The 17,214-nt window shown below is 43.9% G+C and overlaps 1 protein-coding gene across 2 annotated transcripts in view; it reads right to left on the bottom strand.

Annotated features, from left to right (window-relative positions):
- Positions 1–17,214, bottom strand: part of UMAD1 (UBAP1-MVB12-associated (UMA) domain containing 1) — a 303,924-nt gene that overhangs the window by 225,221 nt on the left and 61,489 nt on the right. The window lies entirely within an intron of this gene.

Genomic DNA, 17,214 nt, shown 5'->3' with positions numbered 1-17,214 from the left:
ACTGCCTTCTCCCGTTCCCTACCCCCACCCCACCTTCCCTTCCCTTACCTCCCCCGCCCTTTCCCCTACCCTTTTCGTTTTCTTTTTCTTGTTTTAAAACTTAGGGCTGAAGTAAATTGTACATGCCGGCCGACTGCCGGTGCGCGATCCCCGGCACAGCGGTCGTGCAGAGGCCTCTGGCCACACCCCCGGACCACCCCTTTTTGCAAGCCCCGGGACTTACACATGTCCCAGGGCTTTAGGCCCGGCGCGCGTAACCCTTTGAAAATCCGGCCCAATGAGTCCAATGTATTTTTAGAACGGTGCAGATCGGTTCAGCATAACTAGCGACTTGCAAATTCTTGCATTAATATACCATTTTCATTTACACCAGCACACGGTCATGAACACAAGCAAAGTTGCAATCTTTTGTGAGCCTGGAAGGTGGGTACATTCCCCCAATACTAAGTGCAGCAAAACGGGATACAGTATTAGAAATATTATCACAATATATTGAATAAATATCACTGACGTAAACCAGATTCAAACTCTGGTGCACTTCACCATACCAAAGGAGGTCTCAGAGCTTTTGGGTGATAAGAACTGTAGCCACTGGTAAAGGAAAAGTCAGTGGTATGTTAAATAATATATCAAAATGATCTAGTATCCAAGGTCAGGCTGCAGTTGCTTTGAATCAGTAGCTTTGAAGTTGCTTCTGTTATTTTGTAGTGGAAAATGCCCAGGATGGTGGCATCAATCCTAGGGACTCCCCACTAAGATAGACTTGTCAATGCGCCAGGAAAGCATCCCACAAGTAGCAAGATGCATCAAGCAAACAGCTTAAGTGTGCTCACTGGCAGAATGCAACGAGCACTGAGCAGCTAAGTTCCAAACTGATATATCAGATATGAAATAGGGACAGCTTGAGGCTAACCAGAAACCGGTGCAAAAACTGAGGCTGGTGCCCCCCAGCCTGGTGAAAAATGCTAGCTTCATTCATGCCAGTGTTTGTCGTCTCTTCAGAGAGCTCTCCTACTCACATCCCTATGATCCCTTCCTCTAACCCATCCCCAATCCAGTGACAAATGTAGGTTTTTGCCACCCCTGGAGACTGCTAGTGCCATCACACTGCCCTTCTGCTCCCCCCTCCCAATTAAGTCAGACAATACATCCTGCACCTTCATTCAGTAACCATACCCTGTGTCCACAGAAACTCCTCCAACAATGGGTGCAGAGCAGAACTAGGTGGTTTCCCCTTCAACTCGCCATACTAAACAAAATATTCAAATTCTGGTATCACCTCAGAAAACACTATGAAAATCATAAACTGCTACCCAGACTGTCTATCTCTACACTTCGAATACCCCAACTCCTTTTCAGGACACAGTCTGTATATACAATAAAATATTTGTCAAACCACGTCTTTTTATTCTTCACTGGATTACACATTATACTACTTATGTAATATTTATTATAACCACATCCTTTTATTCTTCTTAAACCTCATTACTTACACAGTACACTGTATGTATAACAGCTATTATAAATGCATATAAACCCTACCACAGTGATTGAAATATTAAAAACAACTTCAATTTGAAAAAGAAAAGAACAAAAGGGCTATGGATGAGTCTGTTGAGAGTACTCTGTAAGGAGATATATGCTCATTAAGAAATTTCGTGTGGTGTGGGCGGCTCCAGAAGACGCCGTCGGTGTGGACAGTGTTTGAGCGCTGGTTGTAAAGGAGTGAAAGAAGATTTAAACGTTGCCTATAAGCGTTCGGGATGTGATAAACAACTGTTGTGTTTCTGTGCTACGGCAGGGACTGTGGTATTAGACACGGGGGCATTAGGAAACCAGTTGAAGAAGATCGTGTCTGAGTACTTCTAATGAAGATCAAGTGGAGAAATTAAAGAGATACAGTGCAGTCCACGTGTACATTGAGCATAATGGACATTGGAATGCTACTTGTTTGATTGAGCTGGACAAATCTGAGGCAACATTGGTTCATACTTATATTACTGCTGTTAATTTAAAAACACGGAGATACAAGGGGAGGAGTTTTAGAAGAGTGATTGGTATGAAAGAGTATTTGGGTGAGTGAGTGGGGGTAGGTGTGTGAGATTTCAACAAAGGGAGGGATGTTGTTTTTGGTTGAAGAGCAATGTGGTAGGGTTTATATGTGTTTATAACTATTATACATACAGTGTAGTGTGTAAGTAATGAGGTTTAAGAAGAATAAAAAGACGTGGTTTGAAAAATATTTTATTGTATATACAGACTGTGTCCTGAAAAGGAGTTGGGGTGTCACCTCAGAAACAACAAACTCCCTCTACTACTGGGTACTCTGATGCAGCATAAAGCCCTCCAAAAAGGTCACTCACTTCCATACCAAAACAGCACTAACTCCCTGGACTCAAAACAGCAACAGCCCTACCTATGGAAAGGCAACAGGCTCTAGAACATAATACACATCTTATTGGAAAAGCAAAACAAGCAGGATTGCTACAGAGCCTTATACAGAAGCTACATGCTAGCAGAATATCTGATCTGTGTCACAAACACAGAGCACAGACAAATCCTCAACAAGTACAGAGTAAGTGATCACAAATTAGAAATAGAAACATAAGTGGAAATCCCAAGAATTTGCAGGGTGCAAGTTATGCTGAACCAATCTGCACTGCTCTAAAAATAAATTGAACTCATTACGTGAAGTTGTAATGCCTGCTATCCACTATTTCATTATAGCCACCCATGTGGAGCTTGCCTGAAGATATGATCAAGCCTTTGGTTGTTGCCTGGGAGACCTCTGTTCAGTTCCTAACTCTTGACATCTTTTCTGTCTAACTGGGGCCACACAAGAGAATTTAACGTTTGCCGACTGCGGTAGCCATGCTGCAGCCAGCCTCACTTACCCCCAAGATACCACCATTGTCACACTGATGCTGCTGTCTTCTTGACAGGGGTGCACGCCTCTTCCGCTGATCTAGGCTCCACAGTAGGAACCTGGCCGCAGCACCACCCCCTGGATATTTAAACCCCAGTTGTTCTGGATGCTGGCGCCTCAGCTACAGGTCAATCTGCTTCAGCTGGTGTTCTTACTATTCGTTCCTGCCCCACTTCTTGCCATCTTATCCTTCTTCCCAGTCTTGCCTCTGTCCTCCATGCCTTCCTGTTGCCTTGACCCTTACTTGGATTCTGACTCTACCTTGATCTCCGCTGATCTCGACCCTTGCCTGGATATTGACATCATCTGTCCACTGCCGGCCCTGACCCTTGGACTACTCTTCTAACTGTGGACAGTCACCTGAGTCCTGCCGGCCTCAGAACCAAAGGGCTCAACCTGCAAGGGAAGAGGCTGGAATAGGTAAAGCCTCCACTCAGTCCCAGCCTGCCTTCAGCATGCACACAACCCATTCCCACAAGCTGGGTAGTCCATTCATGCTACACCCCAAGAACTCACACTCAGTAACAATTACTGGTTTATTTAGCCTTCGTAGGGAAGCAGATACAGGAGACACATGGAAGAACAGCAGGGGCTGCACATCATGGCTCTTTAGCAAGAAAAGCAAATTCCACATTCAGTGCAACACTAGAGAAACAGAAACAGAAATGCATTTCTTCCTCTATTGTGCAAATTTCACGACCTGCTTGGCAGAGAAGCCAGGTTCTGTAGAGCAGGTTTTATTCTGCCTGAAGCAGCTGCCATTCCCCTGGATTAGGCCCTTGCATGCAAGCAGTAACTGGGATTTACCAGGTGGAAACTAGAAACAGGCAGGAGGGCAGGGACCAGGAATGGAACAGAGGACCAGGAACAGAATAAGAACCAGGAGACAACAGGAACCAGGCCAGGTGAACAGCGGTTTCATGGAGTTAAATCTATGAGGAATGTTCAAACAGCAAAAGTATGTTTGGCTAGTCCTCAATTTGGGACACACCGAATGCTGGTCCAAAAGGAAGCCTCTGGAGGAGGGTCTGCCTAACTCTGCTAAGCTTGGCATTTCTTACAGGATTCTTGATGAGATAAAGTCCCTGTGGCTCTGCTGCCTGATTCCCTAGCCTAGAACACCTGGGGCCGTATTCGATCTCCACTGTCCCTGACAGAATACACCCCCCACTCCTCGTTCTTGGTTTTTCTGGATGCCCTTGCCTGGGCCACTAGTTCTTTGGCATGGGCATTTTGGGCCAGTTCCTAACTGTGGTCCTCTGGGTTGTACCCTTTCCAATCCATCAAATAGAGCAAGCCTCCGCTGATAAATCTGACAACCAGAATATAGAAAACAATGAAATATTGGTACCCTTTCACTGTAATTGGCAATGGAGGTGTGGGGGGCAGTCTTCCTGGAAGGGATAAGGTTTATAAGGCTTCAGGAGAGCCATGAAGAATAGCGAATGAGCATGCAAATTGGTTGGAAGCTGAAGCCTGCATGTCACTGGATTCATTTTTTCCTGAATCAGAAATGGTCCCATAAACTTCTGCCTGAGATTACTCTATGGTCTCTTGCTCCTTATGTGCCTTGTGGAGACCCAGACCTTGTCCCCTACTGTGAATTTTGGGGCGTCCCAGTGTTGTCTGCCAGCAAATCTTTTGTAGGACACTCAGCCCATTCCAATTCACATTGGACTTGCATGTGTACCTCTGTTAAGGCACTAACCCACTGTGCTGCTGTGGGGAACCTAATCTGCCAAGCCTCCCCCTGAGTGAAAACAAGGATGAATGCCATAACCTGAGAATAATAGGGAGGCCTTATTTGCTGAATGCTCAGAGCTATTATACTCAAATACTGCCAAAGGGAATAACTGTGCCCAAATTCATCTGGTGAAAATTACAGAAGCAGGGGAGATACTGATCCAGAGACTGATTTAGCTGTTCTGTCTGCCCAGATTGTGGGTGGTATGCTGGGGCCGAAGCAATTACTCTGCCCTGCAGGCAGTACAGGGAAGAGGCAGCTCTTTTGCAACTAAAACAGAAGGGTATGGCCATTCCCTACTGGATGGCACCCTACATGACTGTACAAGTCCGACATACCAAAAGCCAGCCCTGATAATCAGCCATTTGATTCATTTTAAGTGTAAGGCTGCAACTTAATTACTTTAATACTATCAAGAATGGATTCCTTTACTTGAAAATGCCAAGAGTTAATATTTCAGTCTCTCCTGAAAGTGGAAACTGCTGGCAACCAGCATAAAGCATTGCCTTAGTACGGCCAAATTAATTTGACCTTTGATTAAAGTTTCAGTGGCAGCAGTTTTCTGAGAACTAGGAAACTTGATCCTTATCCTCTGCAGAGTTCACACACGAGGATGACCTTGTGGATCAAACTTATCTATCAAGGGCCAGAGGCTCTTGAAAGAATCTCCCAGACAACCCAGAACAATTAAACCAATCTAGGCATATACTGTATACAAGCTAAGCTTCCAAAACACTGATACCCCAATGATTTATCACTGGGAAATGGGGAGAACGATTCTTTGTTATAGTAACACCTGTGGCGTTATACACCTATAATCTTCTTAATTTTCTGGTCCAAGAGGGGATTCAGTAGCAATTAACTTAATGAAAAACTAGTAGTATTGTCTTCCTTTTCCAAACAAGTCTGCTTGTACAGCAGAATATGAATGAGTTTCAAGTTCTGTAACCAAGTTCTTCAGTAACTATAAGATGCTGGCACTACTCACAACTAAACTGACTGTGAACAAAAGATCTATAAATGGCATTCACACAGTATGAAGCTTTTGCTCCTAATTATTCATGTAGTTACATTCTCTATTACAGTTCAATGGTCCTCAAAAGGCAGCCCATGAGCCACATCTGGCCTTCCAAAGCCCAATTTGTAGCCTCCAGCACAGGAGAGCGACAGGAGGAGTGGCAGTCAGTGACATCAGGAGGAGAGAAGCTTAAATACTACCAGAACATGCAGGGAAGGGGGCAAGGGATCAAGGCCCCCTCAATCTCTAGAATCTGTCTCTGTGCCAGCACTGCAAGCATTTCAAAAAGTTTGTAGGCTGACACCACCTGGCTGTGCCTAACGTGTACACGGTGAGATCAGCAGAGCTAGGAAGTGCTGGTCCATGAACTCTGAAAATATTCAAGGTTCCAACCACAGAAAGAGACTACAGGGCAGTCAGGATCAGAGGGACAGCCTCCTGCCACTTTTTTATTTATTTAAAAGCTCTTGTATTCTGCAAAATTCAATAAAACTGACTCTAGGCAGATACAATATATCAGACGTATAGGCTAGCTAAGGGGGTAGTTCAAACTGGAAAGATGGATGAAGAAGGGGAAAAGAAGCTGGGGCACAGATAGGAAAAGGGGTAAGAAGCTGGAGGGGACTGTCACGGACATGAGCTCCTGGGCTGCGGCATGCTTGACGCAGCTAGCAGGCGAACCCACTAGGCCCATGCCAACAACAGGTGGACTTGCTCTTACTAGGAGTGGTGCTAGGGCTTCACCTATACCAGCCCCGTTCCCCGCAGGTTAGGCCCTTGGGTTCCAGGAGTCAGCAGGGCTTAGGCGAGAATCCTGTAAAGAGTGGTCAGATGAAGTCGAGTAGCGGGCAGAGGTCAGGGCAGGCAGCGAGCAACCAGTGTCAAGGTCCAGGTCGAGGCATGCAGTATGTGTCTGAGGTTGCACATGTGCGTATGAGGCTGTGTGAGGGAGGCCGGCCTTTTGTTTCATGTTATCATTTGAAGACGGCCCACAATGGAAAGTAATTGGGGATTACTGTTCTATTATGCTGTTACAGCTAATATACAAATTCCCTCTTTCATAGTACTGTAGGTCTTACTTGAACCAGATTTGTATTTTTGAAGAAATCCAACAAAAATCTGAACATTAGGTTCAACCTGTCAGATATAAAATTCATGTTTAATATCTTCAAGGCCAGTTTTCTCTAGAAATCTGGAATGAATCACATTGTGGTATACACAGATTTCAGCAAAGCTTTTGCATGTAGGAGGCTCAAATTGAGTATCTGGGGGGGGGGGGGGAGACACACACCAAGATGATGGACAGGATCAGGGACCAATCAAGAAACAGACCAAGGGTAGTGGTAAACAGAGATAACGCTAAGAAGAAACGTGATCAGTGAAGTGCCTCAGGGTGTGGTCCAGTGACTGATTCTATTCAATATTTTCATGAGTGCCGCTACATAGTGGGAATAGGAAAAGTTTGTCTTTTGTAGAAGACATTATGATCTGCAACAGACTGGACACCACTGAGGAAGTAGACAAAGAGAAGCAACTGAAGAACGCTTAAAGCATGGTCGAATGGGGTAGTAGCTAAGTTTCAATGCAAAGAATTGCAAAATCATGAATTTGAGGTGCATAAATCCAAGATAGCAGAATGTTATGAGGGAAGAAGGTGTGAATTACTGATGTGTGCAACACAGGAGAGAGGCTGCAGGGTGATAATTACTGATAATCTCAAACCAGTGTGTCAAGACAATGTAAAAAGGTATCAGGTATTGTGTTCTCCTTCACCACACACAGCACCCGATTGGTATCTTCACCCAATGCCATGGCCGTTCAACAGGTTGAGTCCACAGGTGCAGACCGCGGCTGGGACTTAATGGTCTGAGAACACCAGAGGGTCTTGAAAGGTCAAGGTTTTGGGTCTAGGCATGGGTCAAGAATCTAGCATGGATCAGAAGTCAGGCACCGATCAGTAGCAAGATATGGTCAGGAATCAGGGGCCAATTGGGCAACATTTCCACAGGCAAAGCCTCAGAAGACTGTTTGGACCAGCAAAGGTATCTCAAGCAGGGAGTTTATCAGGGAAACACCCAGCACTGCCCCTGCCAGGTAGACTAGGTAATTACTTCCAAGATTTTTTTAGGTCAGTCAGTTCTATGGCTAATCCTGAAGGCTTGTGCCCCAAACTTCCATGGTTGCCAGTTTGAGACCTGAATTCCTTACAAAGGCAGTGAAACAGAGCCAGGAGGATTGTTAGGGTACATAAGGAGAGGTAAAACCAGTAGATTAAAAAAAGTGGTGGTAATATCTCAGTGCATATTGTAGTGAGACCTCATCTGGAGTATTGTGTCCAGTTTCAGAGGCTTTACCTCAAAAAAGATATAGATAGGATCAAGGAGATCCAAAGAATGACTACTAAAAATGGTGAAGAGTCTGCACCAAAATCCCAACAAGAGACATAAGGACTTAAATATGTATACCCTAGAGGAGAAGAGAGGAGAGGAAAGAGGTTATGGCAGAGACATTTAAAATATATTAAATATGTGAATAATGTACAAGTATTAAACCTTGTTTAATAGAAAGGAAATTGTCAAAAGACAAAGTTAAAGATGAAAACCATGAGAAGTAGCAATAGAAAATATTTTTCTGAAAAATGAATAGATGCATGAACTGTTTTCCAGGAAAGGTGGTGGAGCAAACTTCATGAAGGCATGGGATAAGCACACAGAACCCCTAGTTGCAAAGAAGTGAAGGGAAAGCCAGATCTTGACTGTGGTCTATGGAAGTGGTTCTCAACCTTTTTTCTATCGGGTCACACCTGACAGATGGTTTTCAAATGTGTGATACACTGAACATAGGACTATCACAAGGCTAAAAATAAACATACACTCTACATCCACAGGAACTCCCTGGCTCGCAACAATGGGTGCAGAGCACAACTAGGTCTTTCCCCGTACAACTCACCATACACAAAAACATATGGTGTCATCTCAGTAACAGCAACACAAACTCTCCCTACTATCAGGCACAATAGCCTTTCTTATGAAAGGCAGCAGTTCACCACCAGTGCACGTCCTATTGAGAAAACAACAACAAATAAGACTGATAGAAATGCCTACATGCTAGTAAAATACCTCACCTCAGTCACACACACAAAACCAACCTTCACCAAGTACAGAAAGACTACAAACTACAAATAAATAAATAAATATGGAGACAGAAACTGGAATGGAACCCCAAAAGCCACTCTGCATGCAGTGCAAACCTGGAGAAATGGAAACAGAAATATAGCACCTAACACACTCCCAGGATCTGCAATAATGCACCCAAGCTAACCCGCACAAAGTTACACCTGTACTATGGAACACATTCCAAAAATAACAACCCACAACCTATGAAATGGCAATACTACAAATATTAAATCAGGCCCTAAACACCAGTGCACCTCTTATTAGGAAAACAGAACAAACCAAACTGCTATAGATCCCTACCCAGAAACTACAAGCTTGCAGGATGCCCTTACCTGGGGCACATGCAGAACACAGACAGACCCACATCAAGTACATAATAAAGAAACCATAAAGCTAATGTTTTTGTTTTTCCATTGTTGCATTGCATACAGAGTTTGGCTTCTTTCTGTTTCCAGTTCAGTTTTTGTCTGCACATTTCTGTTGACATGTTCCTCAAGAACTATAAAATAATAATTGTAAAACTATATAATAAAGAGAATACATGTTTCAATACAGCTGACTAGAATAATATCCAATAATTACAAACTCATAGAAATTATTAAAAATTATCCAAATACAATACAATATTTCAAAGCAGCAGACAATTCACATAATATCCAATAATTAAAATGGCAATCAAGAAAAATGACCCTAAAAAGCCACCTTAACTTACCCTTTCCAGCAACTCTCCTACTCCTTTCCCTTGCAGGCCAGTAGCACACACCAGAAGCAGCAGGGGCTCCTGAAGCTCTGTCCTCATCCTTAGCGCCCAAGACCAGTCTCTCTGCCTCTTTTAAACACAGACACACATACCCAGTCAGCAACCCGACCAGTCTCTCAATTTCACACACACACCTGTCACTTCTCTGATCAGTCTCTCAATATCTCTCACACACACACTAGTCAGCTCCCCAACCAGTTTCTCAATTTCACACACACCAGTCAGCTCTCTGACCAGTCTCTCAATCTGTTGCGGCTCCTGGCCATGGCAGGCCTCAGCCGGTCCCCCCTCCTGCTCCTCCACCAGTCTCCGCTGCAGCCCGGCGCGGCGCAACCCGCTCCGCAGCAGGCCGACTGCGGCCTACCACAAGGCCGCAAATGCCGTCTTTCTCCGTCCGGGCCTCTCCCTAGGCGCGCATGCGTGGGAGGCCCCGCCCTTTAAAGGGGCTGCAGCAGGGAAAACTTGGCCCAGCCCTGGAAGATGACATCACAAGGGAGGGGTATTTAAACCCCACAGCAGCCTGCAGTCCTTTGCCTTTGCAACAGGTTGTCTCCTCGGAGTGCTAGTTGCTGTTCCAGACGTCTTCATTCCTGTTCCTGCCTTGATCCTGTTCCTGGCTCTGTTCCTGCTTCTACTCCAGACCTTGTGTTCCTGAGTCCTGTTCCGGCATTCCAGTTCCTGCTTTCCTGTCCATGCCTTCATTCCAGTCTCCGGTCTTCTTGATCCTCAGTTCCTGTGACCCCATCCTCAGCTTGATCTCCTGGTTTGACCTCAGCTTGTTTTCTCGTCTCTGCTTGTCTGCTGCCCATCTCGACCCTTGGCCTAGTACTTCGTTCTTGCCTGTCTGCTGCCTGCCCCAGATCTTCAGCTTGGACTCCGTTCGCTCCTTCATTGCCAGCCAGATCCGGACCTCTGACTCTGTCTTCATCCCCAGCTTCATCTTCTTCCTCGAGGCACCCGCACCTAAGTACTGCTGGCCCCGGCACCCGAGGGCTTAACCTGTGGGGAACGAGGGCTGGTATAGGTGAAGGCCCAACCGGGTTGTCCTCATCAGCTCCACCTACCGGAGACGAGATCCATTGGGGGCAATCCCTCAGTGGTCACACCACCACTCGCTCTGGCCCAAGGGTCCACAACCATAATAGCTTGCAAAGGCCATGGACCCGGTGGACTTGTCCGGTCTACAGGCACTTCCATCGCACACAACCAGGCAAGCCCGGCCCTTCTGTGAGGGGGCATAAGGGGGGTACTGTTGCGGCTCCTGGCCGCAACAGGCCTCGACCAGTCCCCCCTACGTGCTCCTCCATCAGTCTCCGCTACAGCCTGGCACGGCGCAACCCGCTCCGCAGCAGGCCGACCTCCTTTGTCCGGTGGGGGCTCTCCCTAGGCACACAGGAGGCCCCGCCATTTAAAGGAGCTGCGGCAGGAAAACTCAGCCCGGCCCCGGAAGATGATATCACAAGGGAGGGGTATTTAAACCCCACAGCAGCCTGCAGTCCTTTGCCTTTGCAACAGGTCTTCTCCTCGGAGTGTTAGTTGCTGTTCCAGATGTCTTCGTTCCTGTTCCTGCCTTGATCCTGTTCCTGGTTCTGTTCCTGCTTTCCTGTCCATGCCTTTATTCCAGTCTCCGGTCTTCTCCTTGATCCTCAGTTCCTGTGACCCCGTCCTTGGCTTGATCTCCTGGTTTTACCTTGGCTTGTCTTCTCGTCTCTGCTTGTCTGCTGCCCGTCTCGACCCTTGGCCTGTTACTTCGTTCTTGCCTGTCTGCTGCCTGCCCCGGATCTTCAGCTTGGACTCCGTTCCGCTCCTTCGCTGCCAGCCCAGACCCGGACCTCTGACTCTATCTTCATTCTCAGCTTCATCTTCTTCTTCGAGGCACCCGCACCTAAGTCTTGCCGGCCCCGGCACCCAAGGGCTCAACCTGCGGGGAACGAGGGCTGGTATAGGTGAAGTCCCAGCCAAATTGTCCTCATCAGCTCCACCTACCGGAGACGAGATCCATTGGGGGCAATCCCTCAGTAGTCACATCACCACTCGCTCCGGCCCAAGGATCCACAACCATAACACAATCTCTCTCACATGCACACCAGTCTTCTCGCTGATCAGTTTCTCTCTCTTACATGCACACCTGCTTCTCGCTGATCAGTTTGTCTCTCTTACATGCACACCAGTCACCTCCCTGACAGTCTCTCTCTCACACACACACACCAGTCACCTCCCTCACCAGTCTCTGTCTCTCTCTTACATGCATACCAGTCACCTCCAGGACCAGTTTCTCAAACACACACATGCTCTCTCTCTCTCACTTACATACACATGATCTCTGTCACAAATACAAGCTCTCAGCCACCCCCATTCTCTCTCTCTCAGTTATACACAGATTGGCTTGCTCTCAATTTCACTCACTCCCCGCCACATCCTGCTAGCTCATTCTCAATTTCATTCACTCCCCCCTCCTCCACCCCCAGCACAACTGGGAGATGCAGCTGCTGCAGCCTCTGTAATGAAAAACTTTTCCAGCCTCTGCGGCCCAAGAATTAATCCCATTAGCCGTGGGGACTAATGCTGCTGTCTCCCATTGTAGATCATCAGCTGTTTTTCTCCGAGCTGGTGCTGCTTCTCGGGCTGATGCTGCCACTACTTTTGAATGCATCATGGCCGATTCTTCTTCCCGTGCACCCTGCTGAGCATCACTTCCTCTTCCAGGCTGCGGGAGGCAGGAAGAAGAACAAAAGGCCAAGCTGCGGTTGCCAACTCCCACTAATACTGGTGCCATTCCCATCCGGGCTTAAGCATGCTGACAGCCCAGATGACAACAGCTGCAATGCAAATATGCATGCACTCACTCTGGCTGGAAGGGAAGAGAAGTGCAGCTGGGCCAGCAGGAGTGTATGACACACCTGCCGATACTTGGTGACACAATGATGTGTCGCGACACACTGGTTGAGAATTGCTGGTCTATGGCATTGCAAAAGGAAACATCCTGGGCAGAATCAAAATGATCCTTATCCACTGTTGTATTTTATGTTTCTATAAAGCTTTTAAATCTATGAATAAACCTTGAATGTGCGCTTGCCACACAGACAAAGAGAAATAAGGCTCACTATTGCCATCTTGTGGAATATACAAACAACTGCAGCTTGTTTATCTCTTAGCTGTCCCTAAGAGAATTAACCTGACTTCATGACTGAATGAGAGAACATAAGAAAATAATTGCCATACTGGGTCAGACCAAGGGTCCATCAAGCCCAGCATCCTGTTTCGAATAGAGGCCAAACCAGGTCACAAAAACCTGGCAATTACCCAAACACCAAGAAGATCCCATGCTACTGATGCGATTAATAGCAGTGGCTATTCCCTAAGTAAACTTGATTAATAGCCGTTAATGGACTTCTCCTCCAAGAACTTATCCAAACCTTTTTTGAACCCAGCTACACTAACTGCACTAACCACATCCTCTGGCAACAAATTCCAGAGCTTTATTGTGGTTTGAGTGAAAAATAATTTTCTCCGATTAGTCTTAAATGTGCTACTTGCTAACTTCATGGAATGCCCCCTAGTCCTTCTATTATTCTAAAGTGTAAATAACCGAGTCACATCTACTAGTTCAAGACCTCTCATGATCTTAAAGACCTCTATCATATCCCCCCTCAGCCGTCTCTTCTCCAAGCTGGAACTAATAGTAGCCATCCTTTTTTTTATGATCAAAAATCAGTTACTGTAAGACTTGTTTAATTCCTTCCCTGACAAAGTGTTCACAACCTCTCTTGCCAAAAGAAATGTTGTACTGTTCTGAAATAAAAATGTTTCAAACAGAATAGTGTATTCTTCCTTCATGTACACCCAACCAAATTGAATAAGATGGTATTTGTGTGTGTCAAATTTGTAGAGAAAGCTTGTCATACTTACCCCTAACTCTCTGTAATGAAGTAAAACTATGGAGTCAGAATGCTCCAGTTCAAGGATGATTTGGGGTAGAACAGCGCAGGGAAGAAATTCATACGTTCCCAATTCCATTATTTTATCTCATTTCACCAAATCCAGACTGTAGCAGAGCACCTTATTTTGCCATTACCATTTTCTTAGGAGAATTAGGCAGAAGGTAACAGACAGCTTCAATATGACCTAGTGCAGACTATCTTTTTTATTTGAATTTCACATCTGAACAATAAGCTTGACCAAGCATAACTTACATTTTCTAAATCCATACAAAACACTGATTTCAAAATAGATTAACATTAATTCCCCCTGAACTGGAAATACCACTTCTTAATGTAATGCTCTAATTAAAGGGGAGAAATGGATAAAAACTAAATAAATTTAAAAAATCTTGCTGGGGAAGACCTGGTATCAATCCTGAAACCTCATTTTGATCAGCTTCTGTCTAAGTCACTGTCTTCCACAGAAAAGATTGCAAATGGGCCTTAGGATTTCTGAAGGCAAACCAGGCATCTCAGCAGTAGGAAATCTAACCACAAATTTATTTTTTTTTTAAAGAAATTAGGGGTATACATATGTAGGACTTTTTTTTTTCTAAAATGAGGTTTAATCCTCCTGCTGAGGCGATGGTTATGATATAATTGTGTCCCCAGTGGGGTAAAGTAGGAGGAAGTTAATACCCCATGTTCTCCAGGTTGTCAATCTCAACCAAAAGACTAAGACCTTGTGTTTGGATCTTAGCCAAAAAGGTTGAGAAACTCTCTTATTTGTTATTAATATTGACGTAAATATTCAAAAGTCATTTAGACAGATAACTAAAAAGTTATGTGTCTAAATGGCTAACCAGCAATATTGAAACCCACATGCAGCTAAAATTTAGCCACATAAATCGGGGGCATTCCAGGGCTGGGCAGGAGGTGTTTCCAGGAGGAGCAGAGTTAGCCGTTAAGTTATTATGCAGCTAACTCTGGTCCTGCTGCTGACCTTTCCTAAAGTTAGCTGCAATATAATCAGTAGCGCAACTGCACTGCTGAATAGACCCTGCTAGCTATCCAGATAGGTTTATCCGGCTAACCAGCTGAACTGCTCAGTGGCTGAATATTGGCCCCATTGTTTCTTTTTATGTATGACAGCTTTCTGCTACAAAGATTTGTTATATATAACCCCCCCTTGAATGGAAACATCATGGAATGTAATAAATTACACACATAGTGGATGGAAAAATCAACTCGTGTCAGAAAGTTGTGCCATCCACGTCTGGGCACATTATTTGTCTAATTTCAGAAAATATAAGTTATGGCTTAATTGTTTTCATATGAATACCAGCTGAGGACCCCAGTTTGCTCAGGAAAGCATCTTAGTTTTAGGAAAAAACTGAAGATGTAGCTTTTTCCTACTCCCTAATGGTGACACCAACTGATGCAGAGTTATATGTGCCATTTGGGAGATGGTGAGAATAATGGTGTGGCCTGTAAAATGTCTTCTTTTTATTTATTTGTGTAGTTTTATTTAATGTTATCTTTTTTTTTTTTTTTAGTTACCTTTAATGTCTGATATGTTATTCTGTGTTGTTTGTTTATAGTTTTACGGTTTGAGTCTATTGTGTTATATTTATATTTCTATGCTGTACACTGCTTTGAGCAGTTTTTAAATTATTATTAAAAAAAAGAAGACAAAACAGTGATTAATAAGGATTTTAAATAAATAAAAAGCCTAGGTAAAAAGTGACTAAACATCAAGGCACTGACTTACAAATTTTATTTTCTGAAACTAGATAAAATGTACATAAAAGTTATGACAGTTTCTCATACAAAAGCTTTTTGGGTTTTTTTTTTTACTTTTAAATGGAATATTACCATCATATTTGTTCCACTTCAAAAGGGATTATGGGCAACAAAACTGTAGAATAAAGTTGAGTCACATATTCTTGAACACAGCACTATGTCTCGATTAACATAACTCAGGAGCCAGGTAACTTATGTACTAGTTGAGTTACCCAGCATTTCTTGGGAAATCCATTATCTAATAATTGACAAAATAGAAGCAGTCGAGCAAAATCAAACAGAAGGATATACAATGGTTTTTGATTTAGATTTGGGCAAACAGATACTAATTTTTTCCCAATTCCAACTCTTCAGCACATTACATAAAGTTGCCCAGGAGACAAGGGGTTCTTAGATTAATACCTGCTACCTTATTTGCTGCTCTTCTACATAATTGGTTATCGTGAGGCTGCTCGCCTTATTCCTTATCTGAGGGCCTCATTTACTAAGCATTTTCCCCATAGACACAGAATGGGAGAAAAGCCTCAGTAACTAAGGCCCTGGATTTGCCTCTTTTCTATATTTTGGGCTGATCAGCAGTTGCTATTCTATTCGCAGCTGATAGTCTAACTCATTGGGGTTCTTCATTTCATTTTTTTCCAAACCAAAAATGGCCTCTTTGTACCTTTGTAAGGAAAAGCCTACAAGTCACTATCTTAAACCGTTTGTGCCAAACAAAACAAATTAACTTTTTTTTTGGAAGATATGCTAGTTTATGAAGTATAACATAATATTACATCTCTCATTTAAATGTAAATATTTCAGTTGGAAGCTTCTAGTTCAGAAAAGACTCGACCTTTTGGGGGGGGAAAAAAAAAGTAATCCATGACCTTCCTCTCCCCATGCCATGATTGGTTGCATTTATTCAAATGTACTTTATATATCTCCAGTATGTAAAATGTTAGCACAACCAGAAGTTGGATATCGACTCTATGAAGATGATATCCAGTTTTACATACCTATCCAAGATTCACTTGAATCCTCATTGAAGAGGATTACACTATGTCTGAAAACTCTGAAGGAATGGCTTTTTGAAAACAGACTATTGTTAAATGTATCCAAAACAGAAATCTTATGTTTGGCAAGATCTGTGGACTCTAGTTTGCCAAAATCCTTGATATTAGATGATCAAAAAATCCCTCTAGTGAATGAAGCCAGAAATTTGGGAGCTGTTATGGATACAACATTGTCAATGAAATCTCAAAAATTACCAAGGTGAATGAGACATCTTATTTCAAATTGCACTTGCTACGGAGACGCCAACCGTTCTTAAGTCAAGGAGACTTGAGAACCATTATACAGTCTACGGTCTTGGCTCCTCTTGACTTTTGCAATTCCCTGTATCTAGGGCTGCCACAAAAGTCATTGAAAGCCCTATAGATGATACAAACTTCTGCGGCTAGGGTTATTGCTGGGGTGAGGTTGAGGGAGCATATAACTCCATCATTGATGAGTTTCCATTTTCTACCAATAAAATGGAGGATTACTTTTAAAGTTATTATGTTAGTGTTTAAAACTATTAATGAATTAGCTTTCCCTAGTATGAACATAGTCTTGAAACCCTATCAAACATCTTGGTGCTTAAGGTCATCATTTCAACATCTTTTGGCTGTACCCTCACCTAAAAGTACTAAACTTAATGAGACGAGAAAGAGGCTTTTTATGGTTCAGGGGCCAGTGTTATGGAACACGTTGCCTCTTGAGCTAAAAGAGGAGATATTGATACTAAGATTTAGAAAACATCTAAAGGCTCATTTATTTTTTCAGGCATATGCTGATACATGGTTGTAGAAGAAACTATGTTAAATAAATAGGTTCAGAGTACTGT

Source organism: Rhinatrema bivittatum, chromosome 2 (genome assembly GCF_901001135.1).
Source record: "Rhinatrema bivittatum chromosome 2, aRhiBiv1.1, whole genome shotgun sequence".
Classification (NCBI taxonomy): domain Eukaryota; kingdom Metazoa; phylum Chordata; class Amphibia; order Gymnophiona; family Rhinatrematidae; genus Rhinatrema; species Rhinatrema bivittatum.
Note: the sequence above shows the minus strand (reverse complement) of the source record. Positions and strands in the feature narration are given on the sequence as shown.